General features: G+C 33.9%; 1 long non-coding RNA gene across 1 annotated transcript; it reads left to right on the top strand.

Moving 5' to 3' along the window:
• Nucleotides 1-1,057: 1,057 nt before the first annotated feature.
• On the top strand, nt 1,058-7,471 carry LOC125652794 (uncharacterized). Its single transcript, XR_007361681.2, has 3 exons — nt 1,058-1,413; nt 2,752-2,837; nt 7,203-7,471. It is a non-coding gene; the product is annotated as an uncharacterized LOC125652794 (long non-coding RNA).
• The last annotated feature ends 6,732 nt before the right edge of the window (nt 7,472-14,203 follow it).

Here is a 14,203-nt window from a genome sequence, read left to right as displayed (position 1 = left end):
TAAATAAAATTTACTTACTTACTTATTATAAATACTGATAAAGCTACACAATGTACTATAGTTGAGCTTGACCTGCCAATATGAAATACGATGATCGAGGTCCGCACTAACAAACGTCAATGCAACTTTTGCTCTTGAATAAATTATGCAAATTGACCACCATATTGAAAATGAGTTATCGTTCTTTGCCCACGCTTCGATTCGTCTAGCTAACTGCGCAACTAAAAATAGTATAGGTAATTTCCGAATGAAGTATGCGCAGTTATTGCCCTTTGATAACTCTTTTTTAACTCTAACGTGACATGCAAACAGCAAAGAAATCGGTTAATATTTGGAATTTTGGCGATTTTTTTTAAAGTTATGGTAGGTTAAAAAAAGGGATTTACATATTAAAGATGCAAAAATTAAACAAGTTTAGACAATTATGTGCAATTTCTTCAGATTTTGTGACAATTGTTTGAAATTATTTAGGCTTTCTACTTTCGATTTCGCAAAGGTTCATTATGCGTCGTTCTATGGATTTTTGCGTCGATCACCCCAATTGAGATTGGGTGTTCGTTCATGATTGGATGTTTCTGTCTGATTAAAGGTTGTTTTTTTACATTTCAGAAATTGCTAGATCTGAATTATTACTTTGTAACGAAATATATGTATGCAATGTGATCATCTTCATCTGCATCAAACGCCCTAGTTCTGTTTACCTCCAAACAAGTATGACCCTCTGCTGGAAAAAAGTCACCATTGATCAATTCTAAGTCCCTTCTTTTCCTACTCGATTTCCCCCTCTCTAAATTTATCGATTTAAAGGGCAACACTTTAAAATTCTCCATAATTTGTACGTACAGTGCAGTTTCGCTACTAGCTACTACTTCAATTAAGACGCGTGCAACGTTCGTACTTGATACGTTTACAATATTGTTTATTTTGATATGCTAATCAAGGTGCGCTTGTGCTCTTCCGGAAGGAGCATAGTAAGTGTAGAGAACGTTTGTTAGTGCACAGGGTAGTGGACAGTTCACAACACAAAAGAAATTCTCTCATCTTGAACATTCTTATAACAACATACTTGCATAGTATTGTTATGAATTCCAACTAGAACAATGTTGTGGTTTAAAAGCTCAAGAAATAAACATATTCAAAAATTATTGTGCAACTTTCTGGGTATGCCATTGCACTTAGAAATTCAACCTTATTTAGTCTAAACTAGCTTAAAGTTCTATATTGTCATAAATTACTGTGCTGATCAGTAAATGTTATTTTTGTGTCAATTTTTTGTAGGTGACAAAGCTTTCTACTGTAGTGTTTGGGATGAAAGAAGGCAGTGACCAGTGCTCAGTTCCTGTAAGAATATACACAATGTGGATGGTACTTGAAAAGTTACAATGCTGGAGTTGGTTGGTTGAAAGTTCTACAGTTTGTATACAAATATTATATGAAGTATATATGTAGGCACATACCTATACAACAAGCTACTTCACACAGAAGTTATGAGTGAAAGACCAACAAAAAACTATCTTACAAGTAGACATAAAGATCAAACAGAATTTTTACATTTCTCTAAGGATAGCAGATGGAATTAAAAATTGTGGCCTATTACAATGAATATTTGTTCCCCTATATACCTCTCTGTATATGTATTTTCATGTCTGTTTGAATATGGTATTACATGCTGAGTAGGGTAAATCCAGTATGATATACGTGTGTATATAGATCTATATATTCAATAAATTCTTTTTTCTTGGTATCGGGGTAGAATAAAGTCAAAAAATAAAATCCAATGCTCAAACTTTTTCTACTGACGAGCCCGCAGGGCGAAAGCGCTATAGATAAAAGTTTGAGCATTGGATTTTATTTTTTGACTATATATATATATATATCACAAAGCCAATATAGTATACTCAACTAATTTCTTCAGGAGTATGTCGAATATTGCTTAGTTACACATGTACACTAAACAATATTCATATACTCCTGAAGAAACTAGTTGAGTACACTCTATCGACTTTGTGATATTTTTATACGCCCGTCTTAAGACGACACGTATTATGGTATGGCGTTCATGTCCGTCCGTCTGTTAGCTTTTTCGTGTCCGACCCGTAACTTAAATACTACAAGGCCTAGAATCATCAAACTTTGTCTGTAGATACATCTTGGGTAGAAGGTGTGTCGCACATTAAAACCAGGTCACTGTGACTTTTCATTAAGAAGATATGGCCATATATGGCAAAAACTTGTCCGGCTCATAACTTGAAAACTATTAGACCTAGAATCACCAAAATTGGTCAACTAATGCATCTTAGGTAGAAGGTGTGTCACATCCTACTTTAAGGTCACTGTGACATTTAATTAAGGTGATATAAAAAAAATGTTTTAATGGGTACAATCTATACTGTTAACAATATGTGACGGGCGTATCATGTGCCGTGGCGGTGCACTTTATTTTTTATTATACTACTACTTGTGTAGATATTTTTATACCTATCTCTGGATGATATATACATACACACTTATATATTTATACCTGATCCCACCTGTGGTGTATCCAGGTCCGTGTTTGCCCAACTCTCTAATTTGTATTGCTTATAGGAGTTATGAGATTGATCACTGTTCATTGTCTTCGTCTTTCTTGAATACTCGTGTGTGTGCGAGACATCTAGTTTCAATTTTCAATGAATATATTTACTTAAGGAATATTCTATCAAAGATATGCAGGTGGGAAAATGTATTTCAGTCTTATCATGCTTATTGTAGAGAACAGGATCCCTACCCTCAATGGTTTCCTTCGGATTGAGCTGATGCAAGTGTTTGTAAATCCTACATCTGAGTCATGGCTTCAAGTAAGTTTTTAAAAAAGAAATTCCAAGTTTGTAACACATATATGTGCAGTCATCAGTTCTTAGCCTGAGTTATTTAATCTGAGATTCCTTTGACCATTTACCTCCACTTTTATATATATATACATGACTGGGTCTATCACTTCTTTATATATATATAAAACTACAAGTAAGAGTTGGGGGAATGTCAGATTATCCTGAGCTGAAGACTTATTGAAATTGTCATTTACTGCTTTTTGAATTTCTACTTCCTCTCCAAAATTAAGAAGCCAAGTTCAAAACCATACTTATCATATTGTAAATAAAGGGGATGAAAGGTCTACACAGAAAAGGAGTATTAAGAACAAATATTGAACATTATATCAGCATTAAATATATTCCCATGACCAATAGCTCATTTCAATCTTCATTAACTCTAGTGTCGGTCTATTGTCTAATATTAATACCGTATTTTGCCGAATATAATATGCAGTGGTGTTTAATACGCACCCCCCACTTTGAGCCTAAAAGTTGGTGAAAAAACGCACTTCGGGTGTATAATACGCAGCAAAAATTTTGACCAAGCGGTAATCTTTATTTTATACTTGGTGTTAATTTTCACTTAATACTTTTGCAGAAATAATGAATTCTAAACAATGCACAATAATTTGCAAACTTTTTGAGATGAGGTCTACATCGCGGTAATCTTCAATGAGAATCTTGGTCAGGGAAATATCAACCCGGACAAGCCTGTTCATTTCAGCAAAGCACGAGATTTTGTAGCATTAAAGTCTTAACTGACTCGATATTTCCTTTGTTGAAACTTAAAATCAATCAAATAGCCGATGTTATAAAAATAAAATTAAACAATTAAACTTATACTGCTTATTTTACTGTAATCAACACACCATGGTAGGTACAAAGATGCAAATTAGCAACTCCTCGTTAACTACGATGACTATTAAATGTGTGAAAAAAAATTTTGTTAGGTATTTCTTTACCCGGAGGGGGTATCTAACAAAAGCAGTGTACACAACAATGGCTTCGTAAAATACACGCTTTTACGCAAGAATAGTTATTTCAAAGATTCAAATAAGTATTTCATTAAAAATTAGGCCTATTCATAAAACTTACAGTAAACAAACTTTTAGCAAATGACAAAATTATTTTCCAACAATTTTAGCACGTGTCAAGGCATTATTGTGTACACATGCTTTCAATAATGGCGGCATGCGATGTAATGAATAGTCAGATCCAATGCAATTTGATTGGCTGTTTGTTTCATGATAATTGAATTATTTAGATATTGTAAGTATATATATCACATTTTCTGCAATTTTACGTTTCTGTAGTAATTTTCTTGAAGTCGAATTTTCTACTTAATAAATAGGTGAACGTGAAAAGGCGTACAGTATCCGAAGCCTTGGTCTTTGAGTGAAATATTACACTACTTAATCGCCGAGTTTCATCTTGAAAAAAAGGTCAAAAACCTATTGTGGTATATAATACGCACCCCTTTCTGGCACAAAAATATTCTCTAAAAAAAGTGCGTATTATATTCGGCAAAATACGGTAGATGGTTTTTAACACGGATGCTACACTTTTGTAGATTTCAGTAATTGATAGAGTCATAAATAATGAGGTCCATTTACAAATGTTAGATGATTCTGAAAATCCTTAAAAAGTCCTAATTTTCCCAGTCAATTCCTATTTTTTAAAAATATATTTCTATTCTAGCAATTTTGAAAATGCATTCAAGCTGAATTTGACCAGTGAATTCATGTTTCAAGCTGTTTATTGCTTTTGGCTTTGTGACAAAGATGTGTCAGACTAAGTTATTGCCAATAATAGCTGGAAGACACCCTTCCTGTATGGAGAGTATTTTTTGTGAGTTTCTCTTATTGTCAAAATTGTAAGACCATTTAAATGTCTAAAACTGCCCTAATTTAGTTATAAAATTCCAAATTTTAGCCCTAAATTTTCGTAATTTTAGTCCTAAAATTAGCCCCTATGTTGTCCGAGAGTACTGGACAGCCTGTTGAAAGTACCGATCAGGATGAATATCTGACATCATATGGACTTCACAGACGACCTATAGTAGGGGATGGGAATTGTCTCTTTAGATCTGTTAGTCTTGCCCTCTATAGAAAACAAAATCATCACCAAGAGCTACGAAATGCAGCAATACATGAAACTGAACAAAATTTGGATACTTTTCATATGTTTTCTTTCATTCTAATGGTAATCTTATGACTTATTCAGAAATTCAACAGGAACTGAATAATCTTAGGCAGTGAGGCACTTTTGCAGGGCAGGAATCAGTTTCGGCAATGTCTAGGCATTTTGGGATCGATTTATTAGTAACTGTTGGTGGTGATCAGGATAATCAAGTTGTGACTCTTGAACATGACTTTGGAAACTCAAATTCATAAGGATTCAAAAGTAATTATTGCTGAAATTTTGACCATTCTGCATGTAGGAAATTTGACAAGGTGGACAAAACAAAAATGGAACTTAAAGATGATAAATAAGATGGGTATTCCATTTTATTATCAGATATACATGCATGTCTATTCCTTTCAATGTCATGCATAATGCAAGTATGGATAATGTCAACCATACTCTTAGATAGACTATAGACAATGGGGAAGGGTATATGGAAAATATTTTGTGTAGTTTAATCATGTTCAGTTTTCATCTAACAGTTTGTAAGACTAGGTAATATATACATGTAATTGTTCCAGTTAAAATTTTTGTTTCAGTTAGTTTTATTGTACGTATTTGTGTACTGCCTGTCTATCAATGTAAATGTTTATTGCTTCAAAGATTTCAAGGAGACCATTCTAGCAGTATGTGCTATTGAAACTTTTTAACTGATTAAGTCAGTCCAGTAGTAGACTCACAATGGTAGATGAGCTTATCCGACAGCTCTATGCCAGTGTCTCATTGCAAAATTGTCAATGAATTCATGATTAGACAGACAACAGTACAGTCAGATCATTTGTTGATTAGTAGTATTCTATTAACGTAGTTCCACCTTCCTGTGATGTCATAAGATTTCACAAAGTCAATGATTTAATTTTAAAGATTCATGCATGACAGGAACATAAATTTTGTTGGAGTCCTTTTCAATAGTTATTGTAAAATATCTTGTAAACTATAAAATATTTCAAATGTATGAATAATCAATATTGCATGTTTTAAGAATATTCAATGCAAGGGCAATAACTCTGTTTTCATTTAACTATTCATGAAGTCCATTATACAAAAGATTTCCTTTATTTTTCACAAACAATTTGTATATTTTTTAAAGAAACAGTTTCATGAAATTGTTATGAATACTATTGTATCGTTTTAACCAGTTTTTGTGAAATTTTGATAAGGCTGTGTAAGGAGAATTGCAATTTTCTGATGTTGATAACCGGTATATGTTTGCTAATTGATAAAAGTTTCATTAATACTAAAAGTTTCATTAATGCTGCAACATACTTATTTTATCATTTTTTTGTTACAAAGATATATTATTTGAAGAATCAACGATCAAATGTAAGATTAAACCTATAATTCTAGAGGGGTGGAATTACCTTAACAACTTTGATGTGCATGCTAATATAAAGTTATGTTTATATTGGAGGATAAAATGTGTTAACATCAAATAATCTCAACAGTCCAGTAATAGACTCACAGTGTCAGATGTGCTTATTTAGTGTAATGTTGGTGCAGGTTAATTAATGCAAGCGGAAATTTTCAAATACAATTTTCCTCGTTTTTTGCTTACATTTTGATGAACAACTTTTGAATAGGCCCATAATACTAACTTAAACTAACAAATTTATAAGAGAATATATTCATTTTAATGTGGTTTGTTTCATTGCTGCAGAATTTCAGTTCAAAATGGGCCGAAACTTTCCTGGTTTCTTGAATAATGTTTTAATGTTTAAACATGTGAATTTTGAGAGTATGTGAAAATAAAACTTGTAAAAACATACATGCATTTAAAATGTATATTGGAAACCAGGAAGGTATCAGAAATTATCCTTGACAATTTTGGTGTCTCAGTTTGATCTCTTCTCTGACTGATGAGGCCCAGGGAGACAAACTGACATACATAGTCATCAGATTCATTTACCATGAAACTTGGTAGGGCTGTGTAGCCTTGTGATTTTCATACAGACTTACTTTTCAATTATGATAGGCTGTAGAAAACCACAAGATTTCTATGCATCACATAACTTATATACATTACAGTTCTCATAGATATTATCTCTATCATGCCACATGGATTTTGCAATATTTGCAGAATTAGTTTTATTGTTTAATATCATTAACTATGAATTTGTTAAAATGAAAATTGTACACAAAATTAACAAGACCAAATTTCCTTTACAGAGATAAGGTTCCTGAAAAGACGATATATGTACCAAATTGATGCATCAACTCTTGCAAGGAAATTTGTCGGGTTTTGTGAAATAAAAGCGTAATATTTTCTCAAGATTAATGGATGTTTTGAAATATCATATAAAACATTCAGAACAACTGGATCCTGCATGTACATGTGTATTACACTTGTAAGCTGTCTTGGTTACTGGGAGTACAAGACCAATAGTTTGGTACAATGATTTATAACCAGACTGTTAACAGGCACTGTCCCTTGGTACACCCTGTAATCAAGTCATCAAATCATGCTTTCTTTAACTTTTAAAAAAAATTTTCTTTATTTATATAGCACAATTATTTTCATTTATATAATTATTCAAACCTTCCTGCTTTAGACATAAAACATTTAGAACAACTGGATCCTGCATGTACATGAGTATTATACTTGCATACTGTATTTACTAAACTCTTATACTGATATTGATTACAACTTCACATGTATTCACACAACATTATCATGATCCACTGTCTCTGAAACTGGCACTGTCCTTAGATGTGTGTAGCAGTTTGGTTATTCTATTGTATATTTCATCATGTTAGTTTAAATTCAGTCTGAAATCAGTATTTCATATATAATCATAGATGTGTGCAGTGCAGAGTAGTAGTACACTGAATGATTGTTACTTATTTATATTGTTATAATTAATTACTAGTTAAACTGTACGTGCCCTTGATTGGTGAATAAACACATTATTATTATTATAACGTAAACTACCAGTATTCATTCTCATTCATATTTATTTGTATAAAAATTAAAGTACTATTAGGTCCCCATCACATGGCAGGTGCCCTAGAGTAATCACTCTGGCTTTGTCGTTACGGAGTTAATGGTACATGTATTTAAATTTTTAGGTCACTTGAATCGCTCAAGAGACCTTTTGCTATCTGTCTTCACCGGTCATAAACATTTGAAGCTTCTTTTGAACAGCTGAACCAGTTCTAACCAGTTTTGGTGTAAAGTATCTATGGGTAAAGAAAGGGGAACAAAAATTGGGAATTTCATTGAACCTGCCTCCCTGGGAGCATGATTATGATAAGAAATGAGCCCTCTACCAAAATTGTGAAATTTATAAACCCTAGCTGTTAGGACCCCAAGTGGAGCTAAATTGGTCATATATTGAAAATATGTTATACATGTATCTTTGAAACACTTCTTTACTTCTAGAGAGCAAGGTGGCAAAATGTTTGCATGATTATAACGAGTCATCTACTATAGTTGTGAATTGTTTATTTGAACTATAAGCATATGAGGTGCGGTGACTCCTTCCTTCTTGTCCAATGTAATTTTGTCCTGTTTCAATTCATGTTAACTCTGTCTTTTGGTTTTTTTAATCTCACCTGAACTGAAAGCTCAAGTGATCTTTTCTGATAGCCTGTTGTCCGTCGTCTGTCTGTAAACTTTTTACATTTTCGACTTCTTCAGAACCACTGGGCTAATTTCAACCAAACTTGGCCAAAAGCATCCTTGGGTGAAGGGTTTTCAAATTTGTTCAAATGAAGGGCCATGTCCCTTTCAAAGGGGAGATAATCATAAAAATGCCAAGATAGGGAGGGGTCATATAAAATCGTCTTTTCAAGAACCACTGGGCCAAAAAAAAGCTGAAATTTACATGAAAGCTTCCTGACATAGTGCATTCAACTTTGTGAAAAGCATGACATCCGATGCCTGGCCTTCGTTCTTTGAACATCGGAAGGCCTCGGGTACCAGCGTGTCACATGGAAAACCATACCTAAAATACATTTCCTAAGGCCTGTCTCTGGCAATTAATGGCATAAAATCGAACGTGACACAGCTAATTAAGCCATGATACGCTCATTTACGTACATTCCCATTACTTACCTTTGAGTCCGCCATATTGGATTTTGACCTATGGAAGAATCCATTCGACAGTGAGTGCGTGGCCTGCGTGCTTCCACATCGGAAGGCCTTGGGAACCAGGCTATTATACCGTTAGCTGACAGACCAGTCGTTTCTACACTTGCAGACAATTTTGCTGTTTCAAAATCACTCAGTTATTTCAAAAGAGTTGAATTCATCAAAGAATTCGTCTAATCCTGAATTCAATGGTAAAAGAGGTAAAATTAAAACAGGATTGGATATACAAATCTACAATAATCAACAGAATATATATATCTATGTTGCCACAATATCACCAATACATCTCTAAAATCAATGAATTATCTTTCCATACAGGGCTCAAAAATATGCATAACAGGTTAATTTGATAGATTATATTGATTACAAGATCTTTCTCTTTATGTATAGATCATTGGGACATTTTCCAAGTGTGCTGTAGCAGGGGTGTTTAGAGGAGTGGGTTCTGTAGCAGCACAGGTCACATCACTTCTAGAGAAACGTACAGTGTAATTAAGTTCATGAATGATTCCTTTTTTCTTTTATGATTAAGACACTGACACTAAGAAAAATTGAGAATAAGAATTGTAAAACCTGGATGAGCTATTGCTAAATGAATATTAACTCTTATGACAAATATATATTGTAAATTCATGATTACTGCATTCCAGAGAATAACAGAATTAGAGTACCAAGTGGGACTTTTATAGTAAGAAAACATTTGTAAATTACTATATGAGTCCAAGTCAATTAATGTGCTAAATTCTTTCAGGTAATGGAGATGAATGAGTAAACAAGAGAATGCACAAATATAATATTTGAAAATTACAAATTGCAGCTTGTAATGTATGAATTCAGAGTCATTTGAATTTATCTCAAAAGGGTGACAACTCTAATATAATATTTGAAAATTACAAATTGCAGCTTGTAATGTATGAATTCAGAGTCATTTGAATTTATCTTAAAAGGGTGACAACTCTAGAACAACGCAAGGTATGACATGAGGTATCACACCTGTAAATTCGCGGTAATTGACCCAATTGTTCAAATTCCTATCTAAAGTTGTGTCCGCTGCTCTTGGGGAAGTGAGACAGCTGATCTTGTTATGCTTTTCTTCTTCCACTTTTCGTAGTGGAACCCAGTGTGTCTGTGTTTTGTCCTATTATATATTTGTCCTTTTACTTTAGATTAAGGAGGTACTCTACATCGTCATAATGGCTGACTTCCTTTTAAAGCATGGATGAAAATATAAATATCAGCAATATTTGTCTATTCATTTAATAAATCATCGCCTAGTTGAGTAACTCAGTAGGTTAGCATGTTGACTGCTGAACTGTAGATCGCGGGTTCGAGTCCAGCAGGGGTTTTAATATTTTTTTTTTCCAGATTGCTTTCTTCTAAAACTACATTTTTTGACTAAATAAAGTAAATGAAAGTTTTCAATTTCAAAATATTGTTGTTCATATCCTCTGGTGTAGCATACCGCCTTAAATCATATTATTTAGGTTTCAGGAATTTTTTTTATCTAAAAGTTAGGCTTTACATTAAAGGCTTTAGGAGTATGCATCTATCATTGTAATTAAAGCAACCTGTATAGTAATAAATTCATAGAGTGTTGTTAATCTTATTTTTATTTCTATAGTATATTTCCTGCTACATTTTAATTTAACTTACAGTGTAATTTGGTCATTCAGAAGTCATCACTTAAAGGTAAAGTGTAATAAAAATAGATTTGAAAATAAAGTTTATAATTCATTGAAACCCCTTTTGAAATGTTTATTGATGTGTTTATTTTTTTTTAATCCAGGTAAATGCGCAAAAATCGTTTATAGGAACGAATGAAGGAATTGTCACCCTTTCTTATTACGTCATTTGTAGTTGTTTACACCTGTATATCATCGTTTTAATTTCTGTGAGAAATTGCTAGTTTTAGTAACACCGTGGATAGTGACGGTGAAATACCGTAGATACACTTGAGTTTAGGGATTCAACCTTTTATGTTTGTACCTGCACCCGGCATTTCGAAACCATTAGATAGTAATATTTATATGATATATACATGTATATGTTCAACAAATATCTCATCGGAATCTCAGAAATTATTTACCGGGCCAGTCCATAGAAAATGGGAATGATATTGGAAAAAAAATGTTCTATCAAAAGATAATCTTTGTATTTTACACAATCTAGGCTAATCAAAATCAGACTTCATAGATACTCGCTGTTTAGCGATTGTGAGCGTATTTTAGGATCTGATTTTAACTAGATTGACTCTCACGTAGGTATTTTTTATGGGATTTACTAGTATGAGATTGATCAGATTCAAATGTGTTTAGCTAGATATATATTTAATTGAAAAATGCCTTTCCGAAAAAAGAACAACAAAAGACAAAAGAAACAAGAGGCCCATGGGCCACATCACTCACCTGAGTCACCTTGGCCCATATCTGAAGACTTTCCATATATATTTGCATGTAAAACCTTAGTCCCTATTATGGCCCAAACTACCCTTTGCAAACTTGAATCTACACTATGTCAGAAAGCTTTTATGTAAATGTCAACTAATTTGGCCCAATGGTTCTTGAGAAGAAGATTTTTAAAGCTTTTTCCTATATTTGTATGTAAAACTTTGACACCCCCCCCCCCACTTGTGGCCCCATCCTACCCCCCCCCCCCCCAGGGGGGGGGGGGCATGATTTGAACAAACTTGAATCTGATCTGCACTATGTCAGAAAGTTTTCTTGTAAATATCAGCTTTTCTGACTCAGTGGTTATTGAGAAAAAGATTTTAACTATATATTTGTATGTAAAACTTTGATCCCCCTTGTGGCCCCATCCTACCCCCGGGGGCCATGATTTGAACAAACTTGACTCTGCACTATGTCAGAAAGTTTTCATGTAAAAATCAGCTTTTCTGGCTCAGTGGTTCTTGAGAAGAAGATTTTTCCTATATATTTGTATGTAAAACTTTGACCCCCTATTGTGGCCCCATCCAACCCCCGGAGCCCATGATTTGAACAAACTTGAATCTGCATTATGTCAGGAAGCTTTCATGTAAATCTCAGCTTTTCTGGCTTAGTGGTTCTTGAGAAGAAGATTTAAAGTTTTTCCCTATATATTTGTGTGTAAAACTTTGATCCCCCCTTGTGGCCCCATCTTATCCCCCGGGGCCATGATTTGAACAAACTTAAATCTGCACTATGTCAGAAAGTTTTCATGTAAAAATCAGCTTTTCTGGCTCAGTGGTTCTTGAGAAGAAGATTTTTAAAGATTTTTCCTATATATTTGTATGTAAAACTTTGATCCCCTATTGTGGCCCCATCCAACCCCAGGGGCCCATGATTTGAACAAACTTGAATCTGCATTATGTCAGGAAGCTTTCATGTAAATCTCAGCTTTTCTGGCTTAGTGGTTCTTGAGAAGAAGATTTTTAAAGTTTTTCCCTATATATTTGTATGTAAAACTTTGATCCCCCCTTGTGGCCCCATCCTACCACCGGGGGCCATAATTTGCACAAACTTGAATCTGCAATATGTCAGGAAGCTTTCAGGTAAATTTCAGCTCTTCTGGCCCAGTGGTTCTTGAGAAGAAGATTTTTAAATGACCCCACCCTATTTTTGTGATTATCTCCCCTTTGAAAGGGACATGGCCCTTTATTTGAACAAACTTGAAAGCCCTTCACCCAAGGATGCTTTTGGCCATGTTTGGTTGAAATTGGCCCAGTGGTTCTGGAGAAGAAGTCGAAGATGTGAAAAGTTTAACAGACGGACGACGGACAAAAAGTGATCAGAAAAGCTCACTTGAACCTTTGGTTCAGGTGAGCTAAAAAACTGATTGTGCACAACGTTATTTGTACCCCCCCCCCTTTTTTTTAACATCTACATGTAGATACAATATCATAAGATGTAAATTAGGCCTATTAGTACATGTAATTTCTTCACAACACATGTCAAATGCGAAATTGAAATATTACGGCACAAAGTTAACGAATAGTAGCATTTTGAGGTGTGAAATTTTGCCTTAATGATTCACGATATATTAATTACTTAAAAGCGTATTAGGAAAAGGAAAAACTTGTACTTGTTTGCACAATGAACTTGGAAAAAAGCTTGGAAATTGGACTGATCTCGCAATAAATAAGGTTTTATCAAAATGGTTTTTTTAAAATTGAATTCATTTTCATTTTTACTATATTTTATTTTTTCAAAATATATATAGTGAAGAAATGAAATGAGTATGAGTACGACAATATCCAAAAGATATTTCATTTAATAAATGAAAAAAATCAATTCGAACTAGGTAATGGGTGACATTAATTTTTATGTGCAATCACAAACCCAATATTTAATGAATACAATGTCGCATCAAATCATTCAGTGGTGGATGTAGAGATGGATGGATTGCATCCCCCTTTTTGGGTTGAACATTTCATAACTGAAATACATTCCTCCACTTGTTTTGTAGGATGTCCAGGTAATATCACTTTGCACAGGATGATGCGTCAGGGTTGATGGGAACCTGATCCTCGTTAATTAAAAAGTGTCGCTCACTGATCCTCGTGGCTTGTCACAAATCTCTGTGCCTCTTTTCAGTTTCAGTGTCCAAATTCTTCGAAATTTAGGGTCTTTTCGGAAAAGAAACATACTTAATCCCTGTCCCGATTTCACATTGCAGCTCAAAGCAGCGCATTGTACCATAAATACAGGACTTTTCTATGTAAACACTATAAAAGCCTATCAATGCAATCGAAAGTTGTCTCAGATGACGTCATAAGCTACGAGCGATAACTCACGTCACAACACATTTATCGATCGCTCGGGTAAAAGCTTGGTAGCGCCGTGTAATTCACGCCAAGTGATTTTTTATCAAAATTGCCATGGAAATTAATCCATAAGTGTACGATAGACATTTTTCTGTATAAAACTCAAGTTTTAGGAAAATCACTGTACTTGACCTTTAAACAGTAATAAACACAACATGAAATACAGACTAATCTGATTAAAATCGGCTCCTCGATTTGCTCCTTTATTTTGTTGTTGTCGCTACACAAGATCATGATTGAACAATGCCAAACCTGTTTACATTTACAAGCTATTTG

This window comes from Ostrea edulis, chromosome 5 (assembly GCF_947568905.1).
Source record: "Ostrea edulis chromosome 5, xbOstEdul1.1, whole genome shotgun sequence".
Taxonomy (NCBI): domain Eukaryota; kingdom Metazoa; phylum Mollusca; class Bivalvia; order Ostreida; family Ostreidae; genus Ostrea; species Ostrea edulis.
This window is presented reverse-complemented; position numbering and strand designations above follow the sequence as displayed.